Consider the following 25,011-nt stretch of genomic DNA (forward strand, 5'->3'; position numbering starts at 1 on the left):
GGCGGGTGCTGTAAGTGGGCTCGCCTGGTATGCACACAAGCCATGTGTTTAATACAAGTATTTATGTTGAGTGATTCCATAAACACAGAGTTTATGAAGAACTGGGGCTTATGAGAGTGTTTACATAATAACAAATACCTGATGGAAAGTTTAACTTATAATAATCAATTTTAGTGTTCCTGAACATCTGAACTTTGAGTACTTTGCAGTACTTCTAGTGTTTACTGGATACTTATACTGCTCCAGGCCCCACTCCAGGAACCGGAAAACCCAGAAGCAAAATGAGCAAGTTCTTGCCTTCATGAAGCTTATATTCTAATGGAAAAAATGATCAACATAATAGAGATGAATGTGTTGAGGAACAAAGTAAACAGGGCTGAGCAGGAAGTACAGGAGTGGGCGGGTAGATGGAGGAACAGTTGTCATTTTATAAAGAGAGCTTGGAAAAGGGGCCTGGCTAAGGACACTTATGATTCTGTCAACACGCAGACATTCGGGGACAGAATGCCACGCAGAGAACAGTGAGTCCCAGGCACTGAGATAACAGCATCCCTGAGGTGCTAGAGGACACCAAGGGGGCCATGGATCAGGAGCAGAGAGAGCAGGGGAAAGAGATGGAAGCAAAGTGGTCAGACCAGGAAAGAGGTCTGAAAGGTCTCTCCACCCCCACTGGGAGCTCGGCAGCAGCAAAGACTGCTTGTTAAAGTGGTCGGGGTGAGTGGAAAATGATCAAGTCCCTGGCCACCGCCTTAGTCCCTGATGGGACCACTGAGAAGAGTCTAGAAGGCTGAGATGGAGCCTGTCAGCTCAGCAGTGAGAGGCTGTCCAGGCAGCCTACTCCCCACAGCTGAGCTTGAGGTCTTTCTGGAAGCTCACATAGAGACACAAGCAGAGCCTCCTTTCAATAAGTAAAATATCCAGGTTTCTCATGGACATGGGAAGAGAAAGAAAGAGGAAAAGAAAAAAAAAAATCCTGGCTTTTTCTTTTTATTTATTCATTGGAAGGACTGATGCTGAAGCTGAAGCTCCAATACTTTGGCCACCGGATGCAAAGAGTCAACTCATTGGAAAAGACTCTGACGCTGGGAAAGACTGTAGGTAGGAGGGGAAGGGGACGACAGAAGATGAGATGGTTGGATGGCATCACTGATTCAACGGACATGAGTTTGAGCAAACTCCAGGAGATAGTGAAGGACAGGAAAGCCTGGCATGGTATAGTCCCTGGGATCACAAAGAGTGAGACACGGCTTAGTGACTGAACAACAATGACAGTTCACACTTAGGGTTTTACCCCTCCTTTGGCTAAGTCCTGCTGTAAACTTAGAAGCCTCCAGGGAATGAGGTGGGCAAGCCTAGCTGGCTTTTCTCTCCTTAGCACCCCCTCCATCAGTTACTGAGTGTAGCCTGAAGGGAGAAGGGATTAGAAGGAGGAAGTTCCCATCCAGTGAGGAGTAGGGGCCTCCCCTCCCGGTTATTGTCTCAGAGGCGGGGCTGATAATTTACAGTCAAGGATGTATTCATGGCCTCCGAGGAGAGAATTTCAATCCAGGGCCAGAGACAAGGCTTGATCGCTCAGAGCTTTTGTGTAGCAGAGTCTTGCTGCTGCTGCTGCTGCTGCTGCTAAGTCACTTCTGTAGGACCCCATAGACAGCAGCCCACCAGGCTCCCCCGTCCCTGGGATTCTCCAGGCAAGAACACTGGAGTGGGCTGCCATTTCCTTCTCCAATGCATGAAAGTGAAAAGTGAAAGTGAAGTCGCTCAGTTGTGTCTGACTCTTAGTGACCCCATGGATTGCAGCCTACCAGGCTCCTACGTACATGGGATTTGCCAGGCAAGAGTATTGGAGTGGGGTGCCATTGCCTTCTCCAGTGAAAAAAGGAATAGAGAAAGCCTCTGACATAGACACCAGAAGGGGGCAGAGAGTGCCCCACTCACTAGTTTGGGTGGGGCTTTATATACTTTTTCAACTGGTTACTAACAATAGAAAGGTCTTACCAGACCCACTCCCACAGCTTGAGTCTTAAGATAACAAGATTGGTCAGAAGGTTCCTTCCTGTTAAGGAGAAGCGGGTCCTGTTGTTATATAATCATTAGTATAGAGCTTAAGGTAAAACATACCCTGGAGCTAGATGGGTGAGGAGAAGGAGGCACTCCCCTCTGCACGAAATTTAATGAGGCACCCCTAAAGTGCAGTAATCAGAATAAAAGTAATATCTTAGTGGAATTCTATAAAACAGAAATTAATGCAAAAAACCTTGATGAATGAGCTATCCCATCCTTCACAGCTGGTCTAGGACAGGGGTTATAGGCACCTGCGGCTTTGCTCTGCAGCTTTGAACCGTTGAGGCAACAGGGAGCTCCACTGACCAGCACGCTCTCGGACCATGTGTGCGCCTGCAGCCCACAGATCCACCAGACCTGCCATTCAGCACCTCTGTGACCAAGTCCTTCCTCACCTTGCCAACCTGGTGTGCCTCTCACTCCTCCAGATCCAACTCAAGGATCCTCTGCTTCATGAAACCTTGTGGACAGAGTGTTTGTGTCCCTCCAAAATTCCTATGTTGAAATCCTAACTCCTGAGGAGGTGGAATCTTTGACAGGTGATTAGGTCATGAGAGTAGAGCCCTCACGAATGAGATTAGCACTTCTATAAGAAGAGACGCCAGCAAGCTTTCTTCTTCCCCTCCACCAAGTGAGGAAACCATTAAGGAGGCTCTCACCAGAACCCAGTCCACTGGTGCTTTGACTTCTCAGCCTGCAGAACCAAGAAAATATCAATTTGTTTAAGTCATACAGTCTATGGTATTTTTGTTATGGCAGCTTGAACTGACTAAGACAGTGACCCAGCCTTTTCCCTTTTCCCAGAAGTTACTAATTCCATTGCATCACCCTCATATCTCACTCACCCTGATTTTGCATCTCTCCAGTAAACCATGACATCCTCTAGATCACAAAAACCTTTCTTCCACTTCTTCAGATCCTGCAGAATATCTGGAGCATAGTAGATACCTGGAATTTTCTCTCAACAATGTATTTTGGACATTATTATGTTTTTTTTCAACCATCTAATCTATTTTGTTTTACTGATGTACCATAGTTTGTTAAACAGTCTCCTAGAGGTGTTTAAGTTTTTCTGATATTTTGCTAGAAAATTCATGCTGCAATGACTTTTGTTATGTTGACATCACTTTGCACATGAATAGAGTATTTGATCAACAATTCAGAGACAAGGAAGAATCACATTTGAGATTCTGTTCAAGTTTTATGTTTTGCTGAAACATCATAAACTTTTAAATTCTCACTATGTAGCACACCTTTTAGCATTTTTCTTTCTTCTTCTGCATATGTCTGACTCATAGAACTAATTATTTAAATCCTAAAATAGCTTTGATACATACAAACAAGTTGAACGTCAGTGGCATCTGTCCCTTCATCCAGTTTTTTTGGTGAGGACACACAGTGAAGCTCAGCATAAAATTAATGAAGAAAGAAAAGAAGAGAAAACAAAAAGCCATGACTCTAATGCATTTACTGTTGAGTGGCTCTTGTGGGACTGATCAACTACATAGAGCTTTCTGAGTATTACTTTGCAGATTTAAGAAATAGAAGCACATGAAAACAATTACACAGGAAAAAATCAAGGAAAGTTAAGAGAATTTTTAGGTTAACTAAATGAAGCAAAAACATAGGTTTAGAAACATCTTTGAAATTCAAACTAGATTTCTTGAATTATTTTGGAATAGCTGAGGACTGATGCGAAGAACCACACACTTCAGACACAAATCTGCCTTCCAATTCACTGCCATTTTGTAAGAGATAGTTTGTGTGTGTGTGTGGGTGTGGGTGTGGGTGTGGGTGTATAAAATACAATGTTAAAAAAAAAAAAATCAGGCCAACCATTTATAAACAAATCTTCCTAAATTCCAAGAATTTTCTGACAAAGTATGTCAACTCAGAATGTCAAAGACCAAGTTAATTAGCTGAAGGCTGACCTCAGAGGATACTCATTAGGCCAAGTGTTTCCAACTGCACATTGCAAAGTGATGGAAATGGACGCCTGAACACCCGAGTTCTGCACTCCTCCGGGTGTTCACCCTCAGCAGGCTCCTCAAAAATGCAACTGTAGCGGATATAACCTCTCATTTAGGGGTTGTTATAAACCTTTCTCCAGTCTCAGGCCACAGATGGTCTACTGAGTTCCACCGAGAAGAAAAATTTCTGCAGCGCTTGCTCTCCTGGCCCTCAGGTGAATGAACATGGTCCAGTAGGCTCACACCACCCTGCTGACCTTGGGCCTTCACTGTGAGCCATGTGACGCATGTTTAGGGTGCCTAAGACATGTAATGCCTCAGCTTGGGCTAAGGCGGGAGCCTCTCTGCAGGTAAGCACATCCATCAGTCACTTCCTGACACCCCTGGGCTGGGACCCTTTCCCTGGATAGAAACAAAAGAGATTCCTGCCTTCTTCCTGTTATCCTTTTCATTTTCCTCTTTCACTTTGTTTTTCTGTGATCTCTAACTCCAGCCCTCTCCTGTCTGATACACTAAGGCACATGCCACCCTGGGAATGTTATGTCATTGCTGGAAGGGTTAGTTCCTATCATCTTTCTTCCCATCCTAAACCAAAAGAAGCTCATGCTGTTGCAAAAAAAAAAAAAAAAAAAATCTAAAGCTTTCATATTCATAAAGAGTCTAAAAGGACATATGAGGCACTTAAGTAGAGATTACCTATTGGATGGGTGTAGAAACTGGACAATTTGGGGAAAAAGATGGGAAGGATACCTTTTGTTGCATATATTTTTGAACTGCTAGTTTTTGAGCCATGTACATTATCTAGTCAATGAAAGTATAATACAAAAATAAATAAGAAATATATCTAGAAAAAAATTACTTATTGCTACTCAGATCTCACTTTTCCATAGAGAAAATAATATAATAGGTCTATTTTGTTTTAAGTATATTAGTTTTGACAAATAAGTTTTTCTTTTTACTGAAATGGCCATAAATATGAATTATACTGTATCTGCATTATAGTATAAGGCAATAGATTTTTTAAAATGTCACTTCAACTTTCCTTTCTTATTCCATCCAGTGTGTAATAAAAATTTCTTGAGTGAAATGTTAACATTTGCAAAGTGCTTTCAAGTTTGCAGAGTCCTTCACATGCTCTGCCTAATTACGACGTTCACAGAAGCAGCCTGGCACAATTCTTTACTTTGCAGCTGAGGAAATGAGTTCTGACTTGTTCAAGGCCACAGAGCAAGCCAGTGGCAGAACTAGGATTTGAATCCAGTTCTCTTGGCTCTGAATGGTGCCTTAATGTTTTCTCTAATTTCAGGGTAAAATTCATATATGAAAAATTTAAATTCGGCTTGGAAGACTAGAAAGGAAAATGAAAAACTTAAAAACTACCCTACTGACACCACCATCATAACTCAAACATGTATTTTGCACTTCACTGTTTCCGTTTCTCTACTCCTAGGTCTCCAGTGTGCTGCCCAGGAATGCTCATCACCATCTCAGAATCCAAAGTGGACATATTTATAGTGTCTCCTGACTTTGAAAGGACTTAAGAGCAGAGAGCAGAAAATAGTTGGTCTGAATGGGAAATGAAAATCAAATATTCTCTTATTCTAAAGGGTGCTGTGAACAAGAATTAATAATGTAAGATGCAAGACATGCTATATAGCACTCTGAAAAAATATGATGCCTACGTATTTAGATTAAGGCAAAATGGTAAGTTGGATTTTTACATGTGTAACATATTATGAAAAAATGTGAAGAAAGGAGAATTTCACTGATGTTGAAATTTATGGGTTTTTTTTCACTCCCACAAGCAATTACCATTTTAGCAGAAACTGGAGAAAACCAAACATTTATTTATATCATTTAAGTGTTCCATTTTGTCTTGTCATCATCTTTTGGTTGAATACAAGTGAGTTTTTAATTGAGAAAATCTTAACAATCTAACTGCAGGGATTAAACACACGCATACATGTGCTGTCATTCCTTAGCGTAGTTGTTTAAGGATTCTGGAATCAGGGTGCCTTGCTCAAGCTCTGTCCTCATCCTTCCTACCTGGGAGACTTTGGGCAACTAACTCAAACTCTCTGAAGACTCACTTCCTACCTTAGAATTATATGACAATCAAGTAAGATTATGAATTTAAAGCGAAAGTATACTTCTTGAAACACTGCACTGATTTGTTCACGCATACATTCAACTAATACTTACCTGTTATGTGCAGGCCTCGAACCCAGCCCCGGAGAGACAGCAGTGAACAGAACAGCAACCCCAGCCCCAGGGAGTTTACCTTCTCTGAAGGGAGACAGGAAATAACAGATAAGGTAAGTGCTACTGAAAAAAATCAATGGAGAGAGAGAGGAGAATGTCTGGGGCACAATTTTAAGTACATTGACTAGGGAAGACGATGCTAAGAAAGAATGGCTTTCCTAAATATTAGTTGTTATTATTATCATAATCTATTATTCTACATTCACTTACCCCATTTGCAAGTCTTTGTGAGTAGATGGACGAATTTGACACGGTTGGTGGCAAACAGAAGATTATCAGACACACACCGTCACCACAACCACGCTCATCCCACTTCTCTGCAAATAATTTAATATCCTAGAATTGTTCTCTGGCCCCCCTGTGATTAAACACCTGTTTTATGTGCAATTTTATAATACATCTGGTGTCAAGGTTATAATAATGTTATGATATAAACTTGATATGATATATGATATGAACTTGTCAAAATAAATGTATAGAGTATATCTGTCTCTTTTTTAAAAAAAATGCTCTCTGCCATGTGGCCTGTCCATTTTGATTTTCCTCAACTTGGCAAAGTCACTTGCTCTGAGTCTAAGCCTCTCTTTGAAGCAGTTGTCGCATCTGGAGCAAACAGGCCCCAGCATCTGGGGTCAAAACATAGGGAATAGGTGTTTTATTAATTTGCAGGAAAAAACAGAATCCTTATCCAGATCCCTTTTATTATGATGACTTAGTTTTTCCCTTTCGTTTCTCACTTTCTTATACTTTTCTTTCTACCTTTTCCCTTCTTCACTACCTTTCTTCTCTCAGAGTCCAGCTTTTCATCCTCTCTTCTTTCCTGTTTTAGCCCTCTTCTCACTGTGAACCATTTAAAGTCTAGAGAGCAGTTTGCCATGGAGTGAGAACTTCTTAGGCTCTAATGCAGGACAGGAATCCCCCCAGTTCCCAGGCCTCCGTTACCCTGGGCAGTTTGAGTCATCTGTAGGCTTTGCCCAAATCTCTCATAACAGGGAAAGAGAAATGGTGCCATGCACCAGCTGTGTGGTCCCAGGGAACTCAACCTCTGCAAGTCTCAGTTTCTTCAACTAACACAACTATACTTTCTGGTTAAAGCTTGTTTTGTAAGTTAGAAATAATATTTGAAAAGTACTTGGTCCCTTGGCATTGCAATGCAACTGCTGAGTGACGTACATGAATGAAGTTTTGAAGGATTGTGGTCTGCTCATTTCAATTCCAGTAAGTATATTAAGAACATTTTTAAGGGCCTGGCATAGTCTAGGCACTAAATAATGAGTTATTATTACCTTACTAGGCACCATCCTCAGTAGTTTTCTCTTTGAGCCTGATCCTTCCTTTCTGTTCTTTCTGGTATGTCTGTTCTTCTCTAAGATGGGCTTTATTTTTCTCAGTTTCTTTGCATGTTCCTGAACCACAGGTCCTTTCTTTTCAAGTCTAAAGACCCGGGCTTAGGCCTGGGCACGTGTCAGCCGAGCATTGTCTTTCACAGTGAGGCGTTGGCAGTGCCAGGGCAGGAACGGGGGGCTCCTTGACTGCGGGAGTGGGGCCCTTCCCTCACTGCACCATATGGCCTCTGAGAACCACATTTGATTTTCATTTAATTGAAATTCTTGTAGTAAACCACAACAATAGCATTAGCAGTAACCAGCTCTTTTAATTGTCAGAAGAATCCTTGTCTGTTTTTGTGCAGATGTTGTCTTGTGCCCAGGGCAGCTGTGAGTGTGTGAACGCCTCATCAGCGATTGCGGACACTGCCCAAATGGTGATCAGCACAGAAACCTTATAAAATTACCAACAGACTACCACTTCTGTCTGCCAGCACTTTCAATGCCAGCCAGCCTTGGGGCTTGTTTTGTTTGTTTTTTTGTTTTTTTTTTTCTATTGGAGTAGGTTGTGATTTAGAATGAGTGTTTGTGGACCGTAAATGAAAATATAGGCTCACACCCAATTAACTAGTTTTGACGAATCAGAAGGGACATACATGGTTTATTTGCAAGAATGAACAACAACCTAGAAAACTAGGGATCTTTTTCTCCCTTCCTTTCCCTTAATAACCTAGGACAAATGTAATCAAACTCTCTTTCCCGCTCTGTCTTCATATGCTATATGTTGTGAGGAATACCAAAGAAGTGAGTTATACTTCCTGTCCTTCAAGGGCAAATATAAGAAGGTTGAATCACAATGACTGTGGTTTGAATCATTTACCAGGATATAAAAATATTAAGCTGAAAGTATCTATTTACATGTGATTCTATCTCTTTTGACGTCCAAAAGATGTGAGTGACATAACATCTCAGTTAGATGCAATTCCCCCAGTACCGAAGTGAACGTCTTTGTCTTATTCTTGCTTGGGTTACATAGTCATCCAATTTCCCCCAATGCCTCCTGCAACTCTCCCTCAATGACTTCTCTTATTTGTACTTTACAGGATCTCCAGAGACTCTGCTTCTGTGAGGCCACCTAAACTATGATCCCATAAAATTAAAATGATGAGATGGAAAACCACAGAAAGCACCACACACCTGGCAGCTGAGCGGAACTTTGTGTTGCCAAAGGGGCCCAGGCCTGGGCTTCTGCCATGTGATTCCCTGCCCACCTTCTACCCAGAGGGGACTGCTAATTTTTAAAAATAGGTTTAATACAGTTGTACACTCTAATGTACTCTGTACTATCTTCTTCCTGTGGGTGCACTTTTCAACTGTTACAAGAAGTTCAGTCCCTTGTGAAGCATGAGTTTGTAAAGATTTATATCAGTTTTGTTGTCTCTGTTAATTTTAACCAAGTGGTGTATCCTGATATATTATATGAATTTAGAGTTAGTAGATCTCATTTCTGGAGAAGGAAATGGCAACCCACTCCAGTGTTCTTGCCTGGAGAATCCCAGGGATGGGGGAGCCTGGTGGGCTGCCGTTTATGGGGTCGCACAGAGTCAGACACGACTGAAGTGACTTAGCAGCAGCAGCAGCAGCAGATCTCGTTTCAACACTCTAGAGTTTGGAAAGTGTCCCAGAAGCCAGTAAGAAACCAAGCTTCTGCAGAACTGTGGGCAGATGCTTTCACCTCTGTTTTCTCATCTGTCACCAGGGCACTACTATGGCCATACAAGTCTGTATACAAGTGTCATACAATTTCAAGGAGACTGTTCACATCGTAACTGAACAACAAAGCGGTCTGTCTGTAACAGGAAGATAGGTGAGCAAATTAAATCATCTTTCAATCCCTTTGAGCTAAAATTTAATCATTATGACAAGGTGGTATTCCAACTTTTCTCTAGATTTTCTTCACATTTACTTTTTAAAATATCATTTTTTTTTTAAACCAATGCTTTCAAACATATGTTCTGGACTAAATTTGGTTTAGAAAATAGTTTTAAGTTTTGTACTATTTTCTGTAAAAGAATGAAATAGTAAATATTAAAAATTTTAGTGTTTTAAAACTTTACAGATTTCACAAAACCCAAAAATACATAATAAAAATAGCTTGCCACGGAGGTCTTCTACACAATGATTTAAACTGAGATTGCTAACAAATTAAATGGATTATTAGGTGTTTAACACTGTTGCTTTCCACTGTAATTTGAATGGAATACAGTTGGGCCTTAAACATCACTATAGACACTTTGCTCTAAAGCAAACCTATCTTTATCATTGGTCTTGGAATCTAATCAAGGGAGCTTAGGTGCTGAATTGCTGATAGAACTCCCTTGATGAACTGATTCTCCCTGTTAAGCAGCCCTAATAGTGTCAGAATCCAGTTCTTTTCCTATAGATAGTAATATGTTTATGTCAAATCGCTACACTCCATATCCAATTAGAAGGACACAGAGAAGCTTCAAAGTTTATTAATACCTTGTTAAATGACATCAGGTAGCTTTGCTTTGTAATTTCCAATTCAGCAAGATCTTACAGTTCAATGTGCAGGAAGTCTACAAACTTGAAGCCTAGCGTTTCCCGCTATAAATTAAACCTGTTTCCTTACTGGTATAAGCAAAATACTTAATGATGACTCTCCTCTTTCAATATCCTTTCACAGCATTAAAGATTCTTTGGTCTTATTTTTTTCACCTCTAGAAAAGGATATTTAAAAAAAAAAAAAACTTTCACCATTTTAAGGACTCTCCTGGAAACCAAACCTAACTTAAAAACTGAGTAGAGAATTCCCCATGATATCTCAGTGCTTGCTCCGTACCAGGCACTGTTTGTGATATTGTTCTATTACATATGTTATTACCTCATTTAATCCTCACAACAACCCTAAGAGGTAATTCCATTATTGTTATTTTATAGGTGAAAAACCTGAAGAGGCTAAGTAGGTTACCCAAGGTCACATCATTAGAATTCAGCAGAGCAGAACCTTGCTCTTTACCACCAGTCCCCACTCCCCATCCCCGCTTTGAGCTTACTTATTTGGTAGCCAAATTTCTAAACACTGACGATGCATGTAACTTATTGCCTTCGGAACACTTCTGGTAAGCAATATTATTACAGGTTTATTATAGTGTTATTACAAGCTTGCTAACAGTACACACTCATCAGTGAAAAAAATGATGCTCTAAGCGTGCCTAGCCTGGCGCTGGCTCCTCCCAGACTTCTTCCACCTGTTTTTTTTTTTTTTTTTTGATTGTCTGTTTTGCAGATGGTGCCTTTGATATTCCTTTTTCGTGTTGAATACATTGAATTTCACTTTAACTCTGAGATATTGTCCGTGCAGAATTTTTAAGGGAACTAAAATATAGAGATTGCATAGAAAACAGACTAGAATTGGTAGTCGAAAAGTAAAAAAGAAAGTCGATAAAATTACAATATAAACAAAATATAGTATTCTGAATTTTTCATACGATAGGCTAAAAAACTTCCTCAGAAACAATTTTCTATACCTCATTCTTATTCAACCATTACATGGGACAAATGTATATTTTCAGATAATTGGGGCGAAGCTAATGACTTCAAAATGATAAAAGCCTGAACAAACGGGAGCCATAGTTTGAAAGCTAAAACCCTATTTTCAGTAAGTCTAACTGTTAGTGTTTAAACTGCCCAGGAGTGTCTTTGCCCTTTGAATTGAAAGTCACTGCACACCAGTGGCCTCTTTGTGTCACTGTTGAGCTTTCCTAGGCCCCATTCTTGAACGTGTTTCCACTTAAGTGCCACAGACTTTCTTGCAAAGGCCACTGGAGATCATGGCTTTTATCACAGACAATCTTTTCCCAAGACATATAGGATTCAGGATGAAAAGAACTCTCCTGGCTAATTTATGTTGCTTAGAAAGCTGAAACAGATAAAGGAATCGCCTCTAAAAATCACCACCACACTGTAATATAATCAGGAACTGGGTGAACTCAACAATAGAAGGAAGTTGAATAGGCTGACCTTTCCCAACTTGTTTTTAAACTGACATGTGAGTGGAAGTTACTGGTGTGGTTTAGTTGCAGCTTCTGTTTTCCTAAGAAATTTGGAATTTGATCAGGGAAGTAGCCTTGTTCTTTAGACATAGAACAAGAAAGAATACACCCATCTTTCTGGGGTGTGGGGAGAGTAGTGGGTATTATTGTAGCTGGGATCCATTTCCCCAAAAGATACAAATAAAATTACCAACCAGTAACTTAAACAAGAAGTACTATTTATCTCTTACTACTGACCCATATAGTTCTACACATTGGTAGAGCTTGAGGGGAGCAAGGTTTCAAAAGGAGTATCAGAGTACACTGAGTTAATAAAAGGGTCTCTTCTCTCAAGAAGTTTTTACAGTTTAACTCAAAATTTTGCATTTTAAACATGTTTGAAAGTGCTTAGCTTTCTTCCATCATCATTTGTCAACTTTAAAAGTTATATCTGTAGTGTCTACATAAATTATGATTCCCAGGTTTTCTAACATGGTGCCAGAATACTGTGTAGGTAGTATATTATGCTGTCTTTTCATGTAAATATACTAACAAGTCGCCAAAAAGTAGGAGCTGTTGTTAAACCATGTGTTTAGAGTTGAATATAAAAAATACAGTCATTTGAGCCATGCCTGAGTGTTATGAGTGGACTTACCCAATTTACGCTTATCAGTCAAATAAAACCTCGGCAATACATTTCTAATAACCAACACTAGAAGCCGAACCCCAGTCAGTCATTCCTTGGATTGTACCTGCACCCAGAATCATCCTGTGTTTGAAATCTTTGACTTCAAACCAAGAATCAAGTTGTCTTCTCCTTGTCTAACTTCCCTGCCCTTATTCCCATTCTGGGTCCTCTCCATCTGCTCATTTCTCATTGTCTCCCATTTCTACTGAATTCCTGTCTAGGATTGCAGGATTTTATACCCCTCATACTAGGGTCCTTCCACATTCTTTTAACTTCCTCCCATACCTGTCCTGTCCATTGTCAACTGTGGATCAGTTCATTATTTGTTTTCTCTGTATCTGAGTCAGTGGAGAAAAATCTCATTGCTGTTGATGGCAGGATTGCAAGCGCAGATATTTTTTGACCTGGCTCGTCTTCTTGTTCTTGCTTCTCTTACTCATTTCCTATAGAAATGCTGCCAAACTTTTTCATTCTGTCTAAGCCTTCCCTCTTATCCTGAAAAACTCATATTCAAGGGATGACCTTGCCTCCTCTTTCACATAAAAAACAGAAACCATTAGGATTGACCCATCTCGATTTCTTCTCACTATAATTTACCAATATTTTCAGGCTTTTCACCCTTCAAGCCCTAGCATAAAAGCTACTCTGAATCATTCTCTCTCAGTACAAATTGTCAGTTCTGTTTTCTGAGCTCCAATAATGTTATGAATATAAATCCTATAAAAATGATGGATTTTTAGGAATATATCTTAAATTTCCTACTGTCTATTAAATATACCTAATGAGATAACAATTCATATTTTAAGGCAAGACAGGAAAAGTTGAAACATCTGGCCCTTTGGACCTCCTTCCTCCCTTCTAGGATGCATCATCTCAGTCACTCAGTAGTGTCTGACTCTTTGTGACCCCATGGACTGTATCCAACCAGGCTCCTCTGTCCATGGGATTCTTCAGGCAAGAATGCTGGACTGGGTTGCCATCGGGCATCTGTATTATGCATAACCTGGATCTGTCCAATGGCAGAGATGCTTGCTCAACCATGAAGATCAAATTTTCTCCTCCTGGTGCCAGCCCTGCCACTCCTTAAAAGGTGACCTTCTTTTCTCAATCCTATAAAGGGTCATAATGACCTACTACTTGCCTTGTGTATGCACATGCATGCGTGTATGCTAAGTCACTTCAGTCGTGTCCTACTCTTTGCCACCCCATAGATTGCAGCCCACCAGGCTCCTCTGTCCATGGGATTCTCCAGGCAAGAATACTGGAATGGTTGCCATGCCCTCCTCCAGGAGGTATTCCTGACCCAGGGATCAGACCCACGTCTCATATCTCCTGCATTGGCAGGTGGGTTCTTTACCACTAGTATCACCTGGGAAGCCCGTGCATGTAGATACTTTTGGTGAATTTTATGTACAATGCCAAAATATTATTTTGCTTAAAGATAGCAACTGCTAGAGAATAGACTAGGTCAGATGACCTGGGGAGATATTAGGCCTTACCTAACAGAAGTTCTTAGCTTAACCTATTACTTATATCCTTATTGTTACTTGCTATATTACTTATATTCTGCTTATTTATGAAATTATTGTTTCTTGTACTACCAGATGTGTGACTGAGCTGCTGATAAAATTAATGATGATTAGATGACTTGAAATGATTGACCAAATGTATAATTTTATGAAATCAATGGCTGTGTTAGTAAAACTTGAGATATGGGAAGAAGCAACAAAAGAGAAACATTTCCTGAACCATAACAGACATAATAAGTTAAGACAAATAGTCCAAAGGCTTTTGGCTACTGTTAACAAGACCTAGTTCAGTAATAGCACATTACCTGTCAGTGAACCCCTTAGCTGACCTGGGAATGAGCAACGTGGGACAAGTTGGTCATGAAATGCTTCCCAAATCCTCATTTAAGTTAAGGCTGAAAAGGGGGGATTATAAGAATTTTGCCCACTATCAAGTTCTATAAGAATCAAGTCATTATCCACTACAGATGCTGACATATAATACACCCGGAAATGAATTCAGGGTGAAGATCTGAGCACGTTGTGCTCTGGGAAAACTGACAGAACCGGCCCTCAGATAGTCAGAGGTTTGCAGGAGAAAACTTCGTGAACTCAGTGTCTTGCATCTTCCTGTATGTAGAAAAACTCTAAAGTTATTAACTAAGATACCTATTCCTCACAAGGAGCAAGATGTGTGATTGATTACGTACATGTGCCCCTTCTCTAAAATCACGAACATACTGGCCTCTCCCCTTACCTTTTTGGAATAGTCCTTTGAGCTATCAGAAAGACTGTTTCCTGGGTTATAATCCTCAGGTTGGCTTAAGTAAAATTTTCCATTTCTTTCCGAATTGACTATTGATTGTTTCATCACGTATCTTTAGGAAATGTAGCCTGTAATAATTACTATGTTATCATTTTTATAGTTTAACATTTTAAAATAAATACTACCTTCATATTATGAAACATTCAAAAGGTAAAAAGAGAAATCACTGAACATTCTTCCTCTGGGTCTAGCTACCCAGTTTCTTGTGTATTCTCTAAAGACGCTCCTGGGTGCATGTAAACAATTAAGTATTCTCCTCATCCACACTTTTTGTATTGACAGTACTATCATATTATATACACAGTTATATACCCATTAATTAACAGTGCATACCGGAAATTATCAGATCAGTATATAAAGTATTACGTTTTTTCTTTTTGGTAGATTAAAGATGGCCACAAGTTCTTTGCCATACTTTTACTTAAGAGAAAGAGTCTATTTCCCTTGCTTTGAATCTGGCCTGGCCTTATCACTCGTTTTGTCAATAGAATGAGTTAGAAGTGATAATTTCTAAGGCTGACCCTTAAAGAGAGCTACAGCTTTATGCTCTGGCCACACTCCCTCTTGGAAGTGAGCCATCTTGCTGGAAGAAGCCCAAGCCATAAGGAGAGGACACATGGAGAAGAGCTAATGCTAATACACTATGATCAACAGTCTCAGCTTACTTTCAGCCCAACAACCAGCACCAACTGCCAGCCATCTGAATGAGCCATTTTGGACAATACAGCCTCATTGAGTCTCCAGATGACTGCAACCCCAGCTCATATCACATAGAACAGAACTTCCCCAGCTAAGCATAGTCACCCGTCGAATTTTGAGAAGAAATCAATAATTATTATTGTTTTAAGCCACTATGTTTTAGGGTGGTTTGTGAATAGCAATAAATAACCCCAAAGCCAAGTATTCCATCATATATATATACCCCTACTTTACTCAACTTTTACTGATGGACATTCAGGTTGTTTCTACTCTTGTTACCTTTTTGCTACTACAAACAATGCTGCAATTAATAATAATGTATATGTGTCATTTTACATGTATGGATATAATTGTGGGATGAATTTCTAGAAGTAGAATTTCTGGATACAAGGAAGTATATGTGTATAGTTTTGATGGATATTATAAATTGTTATCAGAGATTTTGCTGACTTACACTACTATCAAAAATGTAATAGTAAAGAAACTTTGTATTCTGTTACAAGTTAATCACTAAGGGGATGCTGCCGTTAAGCTCAAATTATACTACATGGTGACCCTTCTTTGGGAAACCTGCCCCTCTAATAATGAACATTAAGCTAAAATGCCTTTGTGTAGCTCACAACAAATATCCTGACTGGCTGTTGTAAAGATGAAACTAGCGTATCCCCTCCAGAGTCTGACCAGAACCAGGACTTTGCCTACTCCCTTTGGCTCAGATGGTAAAGAATCTGCCTACAGTGTGGGAGACCCAGGATTGATCCTTGGGTTGGGAAGATCCCCTGGAGAAGGGAATGGCAAACCACTCCAGTATTCTTGCCTGGAGAATTCTGTGGACAGAGCAGATTGGTGGGCTACAGTCCATGGGGTGGCAAACAGTTGGACATGACTGAGCAACTAAAACTTTCACTTTTAGTATAAAAGAAGCCTGAACTCTACTTCTGGGAAGAAAGTTCTTTGGAATTCTTGTCTACCATCTTCTCAGTCTGCTGGCTTCTAAATAAAGTCATTATTCCTTGCTCCAGCAACCTGTCTCTCGATTGATTAGCCTGTCATGCAGCAAGTAGTACAAGCTTGGACTCGGTAGCAATAATACTTGAAAATTCTCCCATAACTCTCAATAACACTGTGTTATCAGATTTTTTGATTTTTGCTAATCTAATAGATAGGAAATGATATCATTTTAATTTGTAGTTCTAAGTGAAGTTGAATATATTTTAATATATTTCAGAGCCATTATATTTTCTGTTAAGTGAAAGGTCCATGTCCTTTGCTCAGATTATATTAGGATTTTTTTTAATTTATAAAAACTCTTCAGGGAATTTAATCCTTTATTTATAATATAAGCTGTAAATATTTTCTCCCCAATTTGTCCTCTTTCTTTTGACTTTGCTTAGAGTACCTCTTGCTATGTATAGCTTTTTGTTTTTATGGGTCAAATCATCAGAATGGGGTCTTTCCCATTCTAAGAGTTTGAAATTGTACCTTGGATTCCTCTTCATATTTTCGTTTTAATTGTTTATTTCATTTAAATCTTTTCTAAAGCATGAATCTAAATTTGTTTTCCAGTTGGCTTTCTGTTGTATTTCCTAATCTATTTACAAGTCTTCCTTATACCTCTTGATCTCCTCAAGGGCAAGAACCTTGACTCTTTATGGACATGTCCTAAATGCCTAGCACAATGGCTCATCTATAAGAGACTGTTGGTAAGTACTGATAACCATATGAAAGAAATTTTCATCCAGCCCTAGTTCCACAGATAAAACCACTCTTGTTGACATTATCTGGGCAGAGTTTGTTGAGAGAGAACAAATATGCTACTTAAAAGAAAATTATTTTAAACAATGCATTTTTTTTAAAGAATTTATTGAATTTGTTACAATATTGCTTCTGTTGTTTATGGCCCTGAGGCATGTGGCATCTTAGCTCCCCAACAAAGGATTGTGCCTGCACGCCCTGCATTGGAAAGTCAAGTCTTAACCACTGGACTGCCAAGGACGTACCTGGATGCTATGTTGTTTTTTTTTTTTTTAATTTTTATTTTATTTTTAAACTTTACATAATTGTATTAGTTTTGCCAAATATCAAAATGAATCCGCCACAGGTATACATGTGTTCCCCATCCTGAACCCTCCTCCCTCCTCCCTCCCAATACCATCCCTCTGGGTCGTCCCAGTGCACTAGCCCCAAGCATCCAGTATCATGCATCGAACCTGGACTGGCAACTCGTTTCATACATGATATTTTACATGTTTCAATGCCATTCTCCCAAATCTTCCCACCCTCTCCCTCTCCCGTAGAGTCCATAAGACTGTTAACAAGCACACTGGAAACTCTAGGACTCAAGTCTCAGTGATGTAGGAATACTTCAGTCTCATTTTTATCTGGATATACAGTGTTGCTCCATGTCCTTTGTGATAGGTTCCAGGACCACTGAAGAAACCAAAATCCCTCAGATCCTTAAGTCGCTTATATAAAATGGCACAATATTGGCCTATAACTTACTCACATCCTCCCATATACTTATCTCTATGTTACTTATGTAATGTAAACACTACGTAAATAGTTGACTATAAGGCCAATTCGAGTTTTGCCTTTTGTAACTTCCTGGAATTTTTTTCTGAGTATTTTCTCTCTGTGGTTGGTTGAATCTGAGGATATGAAACCCACAGATACAGGAGGGCTGACTGTATTTCCTATCTATTAGGTATAACTGCTCTTTCTCTTAATGCTGATTATTAACTCAATGCCTCAAATGCCAAAGTCTTATTACCTTGCACACAGACCTCTTTTAAAAAAAAATATTTATTTAGATTTATGTATTTTTGGCAGCACTAGGTCTTCATTGCTTTGCACGGGTTGTCTCTAGTTGTGGCGAGCAGGGGCTACTCTCTAGTTGTGGTGCATGGGCTGCTCATTGCCGAGGCTTCTTTTGTTGCAGAGCACAGGCTCTAGGTACATGGGCTCAATAGTTGTGGCTCATAGGCTGTAAAGCAAGGGCTCAGTAATTGTGGTGCACGGGCTTAGTTGCTCGGTAGCGTGTGGGATCTTCCCAGATCATGTACTGAACCTGTGTCCCATGAATTGGCAGGTGGATTCTTATCCACTGCACCACCAGGCAAGTCCAGATACAGACCTCTAATAGAAGTCTGGAAATCACCTTCAAATTTACCTAATTATCAAAACTTTTTACCACCTGGTCTCCACTCTAGACTTCCAAGTGATTAACATTTTTAATGGTTCCTTGTAATTGCTCTGATATGATAATGTATGCAAGCACATGTGCATTCAAAAATATTCTTTCTTCTTTCTTTTCATTCCTGTGTGTTTTGGTCAGAAGAGGAAATGTTTTAGGAATGAAGATATAATGAGGAATTTGAGAAACCACTGATATCACTGTGATGAGCTGTGGTTGAGGGGAACCCAAAAAGATAACAAGAGTAGTTCTTTCTTTCCAAGTATGGCCAAATAATGATGAATGCATTTACTTAATTCCCCTTAAATGAATCAAGTACCTCTCTTCCATGGGTAAACTGTGTTATATACTGTCTTTTCCTTGTGTTTCTCAAAAGACTACAATAAAAACATTCTCCTTAGAGGTTTACTTTATTATTATTATTTTTGCTGCTTTTTGTGTTAGTTGTACATACTTCACATAGTGGTTGAACATGTAATAAAGATATATCTTTATCTTTGATGACTTGATGACATGGCTATCCCTATAGCAGATTGTATTTATTCAGAAGGGCTTCCCAGGTGGCTCAGTGATAAAGAATCTGCCTGCAATGCAGGAGACTCCCTGAGTGCAGGAGACATGGATTCCATCCTTGGGTCTGGAAAATCAACCTGGAGAAGGAAATGACAACCCAGTGAAGTTTTCTTGCTTGAGAAATCCCATGGACAGAGGAGCCTGGGCGGTGGGCTGCAGTCCACGGGGTCCTGAAGAGTCAGACATGATTTAGTGACTAAACAACAATAATTTATTCAGAAACTATGAAGTTGCCTATTTGAAATTATTTCCAGTAAAGTTTGTTAAAATACAACAGATCCGTTTGTCAAGCTTCGATACTCCCCACCCCTCACCCTCCACCTCTGTCTGAGCCAAGTGAAAAAAAAAGTGGAATTCTTATGAAGTTTAGTAGATTCCCAATAGGGTAATGCCCTAGGAAAATAACAAATGTTAGGCTGCAAAAATAATTGTGGTTTTGGTGAACTTTGACGTTTGATATTGGAATACATTCTTAAATATATTTTAATGTGCATTTCTCTATTTTTTTTTTTTTGCTAATGACTTATTACTTGCTGTGTATTTTATATTTATTTTAGTCTAGGGAAATAATATTAGACAAAAAGCAAATTCAAGCAATTTTCTTATTTGAGTTCAAAATGGGTCATAAAGCAGTGGAGACAACTCGCAACATCAACAACACATTTGGCCCAGGAACTGCTAATGAATGTACAATGCAGTAATGGTTTAAGAAGTTTTGCAAAGGAGATGAGAGCCTTGAAGATGAGAAGCATAGTAGCTGACCATAGGAAGCTGACAACGATCAACTGAGAGGCTCATTGAAGCTGATCCTCTTAGAACTACATGAGAAATTGCCGAAGAACTCAACCTCAACCATTCTATGGTTATTCAGCATTTGAAGCAAAGTGGAAAGGTGAAAAAGCTCGATAAGTGGGTGCATCATGAGCTGACAAAAATTTTAAAAATCATCATTTTGAAGTGTCATTTTCTCTTATTCTATGCAATAGCAACAAACCATTTCTTGATTGTTTTATGACATACAATGAAAAGTGGATTTTATATTCAACCACCAACAACCAGCTCAGTGGTTAGACAGAGAAGAAGCCTCAAAGCACTTCCCAAAACCAAACTTGCATCAAAAAATTCTTCAAGGATCTCAATAACTTTTTGCAAGGAAAATGCTTCCACAACCGGCAGGAGGCAGAAAATGTTTAGAGTTTGTCGAATCCCGAAGTACAGAATTTTACACTACAAGAATAAACCAACCCATTTCTCATGGGCAAAAAAATGTGTTGATTATAATGGTTCCTATTTTGATTAATAAAGACGTGTTTGAGCCTAGTTATAATGATTTAAAACTCACGTTCTGAAATCACAATTACATTTGCACCAACCTAATAGAATCTGATGTATCTATTTCAGATGGTGTTACTGAATTATGTCCTGCTGATTTTGGAATCTTGATCATTGATGTGGCTAATATATCAATAAAAGTGGGGAAAATGTTAGTCACTCAGTTGTGTCTGACTCTGTGACCCCATGGACTGTAGCCCACCAGGCTTCTCTGTCTGTGGAAGTCTCCAGGCAAGAATACTGGAGTGGACTGACATTCCCTCCTCCAGAGGATCGTCCCCACCCAGGGACTGAACCTGGGTTATAACTAATTAAATGTGGCTAATTATATCATTAATTAATGTGGCTAAAATATATCATTAAATGGTATAATTTTCTATAATATACAGTAATGGTGCTTACTATATGACTTTTGTGTTTATATCCATTTATAATATATCAAGGCATAACTCCAGGTTCTTTGAAGGACACTGCTTAATAAAGAGCAGTGAAAACTGAGGAGTTGATGGAAATTCTGACATTACTTCCACCTTCTTCCCCTACCACTGCTCTTACCATCCACAAGAAATTGTTCATGACCTCAATTTGGAGTCATCTTTTACTCAGGAATATCGCATCTGTAACAGGTATTTAGTGCTTTAAGATGGCTAAAATTGCTTTGACACTCCTCCCACTAAGAAGTTGTGTCCATGTCCTTCTTTCCTAGAGTCGGGATACACTCTGTGACTCTTTTAACCGAAACAGAATAGCAGAAGTGAGTTGTGCCAGTTTCTGAGACAAGGCTGTAAAAGACTGGCCGCTTTTACACCCTGTCTCTTGGATCGTATCTTGAATCTTCACCTCAGGGAGGAGTTAGCTGCTGTGCGTGAAGCCTGACTATACTGACACAGCCATGGGTGAAGACTACGTGCTAAGTCTTTGCTGGCCCAGCCATCCCAACCTGGGCACCAAGACCAGTAGTCAAGGAGCCATGTTAGGCCTCCTAATCCCAGCAAACATGCCAAGAAGAAAAATGAAGATCCCAGACATATGGCCTCAGTCTAGCCATCCCAGCAGCTCCCAGCTATTCAAGCAACCCCAGCTGTGGCCACAAACGTCATGTATCAGACTCTCAAGCTGTCCCTGCTGTGCTGTCTCTAATCCCTGACCCACAGAATCATAGGCATCATGGACATAGTAAGAGTTTCACAGGTGTGTATATGTTTGTGTATATAAAATTTTGCTCTTTAAAAATAGATGGTTTATTATTTATCCATTATATAGCAAAAAAGCTATTGGAAAAGAAAAAATTTAGATTATTGTTGCTATATACCACTGAGTTTTCAGGTGGTTTATGATCTGATAATAGATAAATGAACATGCATCTTCTATATTTTATGTTTGAGGTTTCCCTGGTGACTCAGTTGGTAGAGTCTGCCTGCAGTGCGGGAGACCTGGCTTCAATCACTGGGTCGGGAAGATCCCCTGGAGAAGGAAATGGCAACCCACTCCAGCATTCTTGTCTGGAGAATTCCCCATACAGAGGAGTCTGGTGGGCTATAGTTCATGGGGTCACAAAGAGTCAGACACAAGTGAGTGACAAATGCTTTTATTTAGTAAAATTAAAAATATAAACATAGACAACATATAAACTTAAAAGATATATCAAATAGTTTTTTAAATAATATTCAATTTGTTTTAATGTCTATGTGATTAAGACTATAAGGTCATTGAATGTTTGACTTAGGAGAAATCATATTATGGATTGGTAGTAGTAGTGTTGGTATTGTTTTTAAGATGAGTGACTTTCCCACCAGAACAGATTTGAAGCATGCAGTATATTCACTCATATGTTCCCAGATCCCAGTCCTTTCACTAGACCACAGTAGGTGTTTAACAAATGTTTACTAAAATAAGAAATGAAGTATGAGATAAATACTTAAGTAGAAAACTCTCCTTTTGTTTTAATATCTTTATCTTGGACATCCTAAAACATGTTGCAAAGAGTTGCAGTGCACCAGCAGAGTGCATCTGAGGTATTCAATATTAAACCAAAAATTCAGATATATAATAACAGTGGACACTGATGAATGCCTCCTAAATGCCAGACATTAGAGTTGATGCATTCCTTCCTACTAACTGACATTCTTTTTATTCTCAATTTTACACACAAGAACAGTGAGGCTCAGAAAAATAATATACCTGATATTGTAAAAAGTTTTCATGTGACTTCAGCACCTAAGTGCCTAATACTGCTTCATCCTTAGACTTTTTTACACAATAACATTATTTACTAAACAAATTAATATAAAATATCAATAAATTAACTTTATTTTCTAAATAAAATAACACAATTTGACCACATTGACCATGAAGAATAGGACCTAAAGAACACAAAAGTAAGAAAAGTCAGTAATCTTTATTCTGCCCATTTCTTCTTTATTGTGGGCCACATTTGTATGATGGTTATTATACCTGCCTGTTATAAAAGACTAATCAGTGGTTAAAACCAAATTAAAGATTCTCATACAAAGAATTTTCAGAGAAATCAACTTCTGATCCAAAAAAAACTTCCTTTAACCAAATCTTAAACCTCATTCCATCATTGTTTTCTACTCTATAATTTTAAGGATTCAGAAGATATGATAGTATATTCCAAAGACTTCAGGTAGCAAATGAAAGAGGTGAAAAATTAAAACTAGAGGGGAAATTTTTAAAAAAATTTTTAATATTAATAGTAGTGAGCACATTCAGATTTATGCCTGATTTTATATATATATATAGAGAGAGAGAGAGAGATTTATAAAATATTTGTATGCTTGCTATATTAATTTAGTATACATACATAAATTTCTGTATTAATTATATATATATAACTTGTAAATATAGTTTTGATAACAAAATTGGTATACAGGTCAATAAGAAATTAGGGAGGAAGCATGCTTTATGAGGAAGCATGCTTTTTGGAGTAGAATGTGGCAACCCACTCCAATATTCTTGCCTGGACAGAGGACCCTGGTGGGCTACAGTCTGTGGGGCCGCAAAGAGTTGGACATGACTAAGTAACAGAGCACATGCTTTACAAATGGCTAGTTTTAATGAGTCTTCTTGATCTAAACAGAAAAGTATCAAAACTCTTCATTTTCTCATTACATATGTTTATTCTGTGTTTTAACTTATGGCAGAAATGTTTCATAGGAACTATTCACTTTCTATTACTGTGACTGTATTTTTTAAATTAATTGTACTGGTTCTTTGCCCACTAAACATTAATAAGCATGAAGAATCATTATGTTCTATATAAGAATGTTGAAAAATGTAGATTTTCTCAAGAGAGATGAATAACAACTTTCACTATAGTCTTGAAAATAAAACAAATGCTAGTATATTTTTTGTTTATTTTAATGTCTTTTTTTTTTGGCCACATGGTACAGTATGTGGGATCTTAAGTTCCCCAATCAGGGCTCAAACTCACACCCCCTGTACAAGAAGTGCTGAGCCTTAACCACTGGACCACCAGAGAAGTTCCGTGTTTGTTTTAAATAAATACATCATTGGAGTGCTCATACATTTCATTTTTGGATCAAATGGAATTTTAAATTTAGAAGGTATGTACCAATATAGTTTTTAAAATTCTAATTAAAAATTTTTTATTCTCATTCCAAAATATCTACCAATAGTTTACGTTTTTAAAATATTGAGACATATACAATAAAAAGAAAATCAGACATTTATTTGTACTAGTGTATTTCAATACTAGAACTATATAGTGTCCCAGAGATGGAAGGAAAATAACATTGTTAAGATAATTAATTTTTCTAGTTAAAAATCAATATTTTATAACATGACCTGACCAAGTCCATATACTTTTTTTCTTTATCGTTTCACTGTGTTCTCTAATCTATAAAAATGTTATATATTTTAAATTATCTATTGCCTCTTCCAGTGCTTGCCAATTTCTAAAAAGCACTAAAATAAGTAGCTCTAGGCTGTAGTTTGTTTAAAAGAGAATATTACTTTATGGTCACTTAAATTCAACTTTCTCCAACTTCTTTATAAAAGCAACCAATTAATCTTGCCATAAGAGCCTCTGGGCTCTACAGTGAGTATAGTTTTTCTTTAAAAATTGCAATATCATTGACCCATACTCCATCACAGAAGTTCTAGTATTTTGCCAGGGAAATTAGTAATGCCTACTGGGCAATATGTTCTATTTAGTGTACCACTTCATCGAGTGCTAACATGTATGTCTCTATCACTAGTGACTGCTGAGTCTCCTCATGCCAGACATTGTTCTTACTACGTGGAGTAAGGTGTTAAGTTGATAGATTTTGACGACATTTAAACTGATTACTCAGCAGTAATTATTGGGTAAAAGAAAAAAAGACTGCACTGTCTCCCGTTTCTTTGAAATTGTATAAACAGAAGCCTTCTTGACATGACACCTCAACTAAAATTTAGTAAGGGATGTTCCAACACTTAAATATGTAAATTCATTTAGTTTGAGTAAAGTAAATATCGAGTTATGTTTATTTTTTAA

At 38.5% G+C, this 25,011-nt stretch overlaps 1 long non-coding RNA gene across 7 annotated transcripts in view; it reads left to right on the forward strand.

Annotated features, from left to right (window-relative positions):
- The window catches only part of LOC109563805 (uncharacterized), a 52,111-nt gene extending 28,074 nt beyond the window's left edge, over positions 1-24,037 (forward strand). Inside the window, exons 1-10 of one of the 7 annotated variants that reach the window (XR_011568432.1) lie at positions 1,654-4,381; positions 5,482-5,735; positions 6,247-6,346; positions 7,984-8,055; positions 8,722-9,485; positions 13,224-13,451; positions 13,573-13,705; positions 17,026-17,097; positions 17,302-21,118; positions 21,199-24,037. This is a non-coding gene — a long non-coding RNA (uncharacterized lncRNA). Of the gene's footprint in view, positions 1-1,653; positions 4,382-5,481; positions 5,736-6,246; positions 6,347-7,983; positions 8,056-8,721; positions 9,486-13,223; positions 13,452-13,572; positions 13,706-17,025; positions 17,098-17,301; positions 21,119-21,198 lie in introns of those variants that run through there. The other 6 variants (XR_011568430.1, XR_011568429.1, XR_011568434.1 and 3 more) reach the window with 6 other exon arrangements.
- Positions 24,038-25,011: the final 974 nt, after the last annotated feature.

The sequence above is a fragment of the Bos indicus genome, chromosome 9, assembly GCF_029378745.1.
Source record: "Bos indicus isolate NIAB-ARS_2022 breed Sahiwal x Tharparkar chromosome 9, NIAB-ARS_B.indTharparkar_mat_pri_1.0, whole genome shotgun sequence".
NCBI lineage: Eukaryota > Metazoa > Chordata > Mammalia > Artiodactyla > Bovidae > Bos > Bos indicus.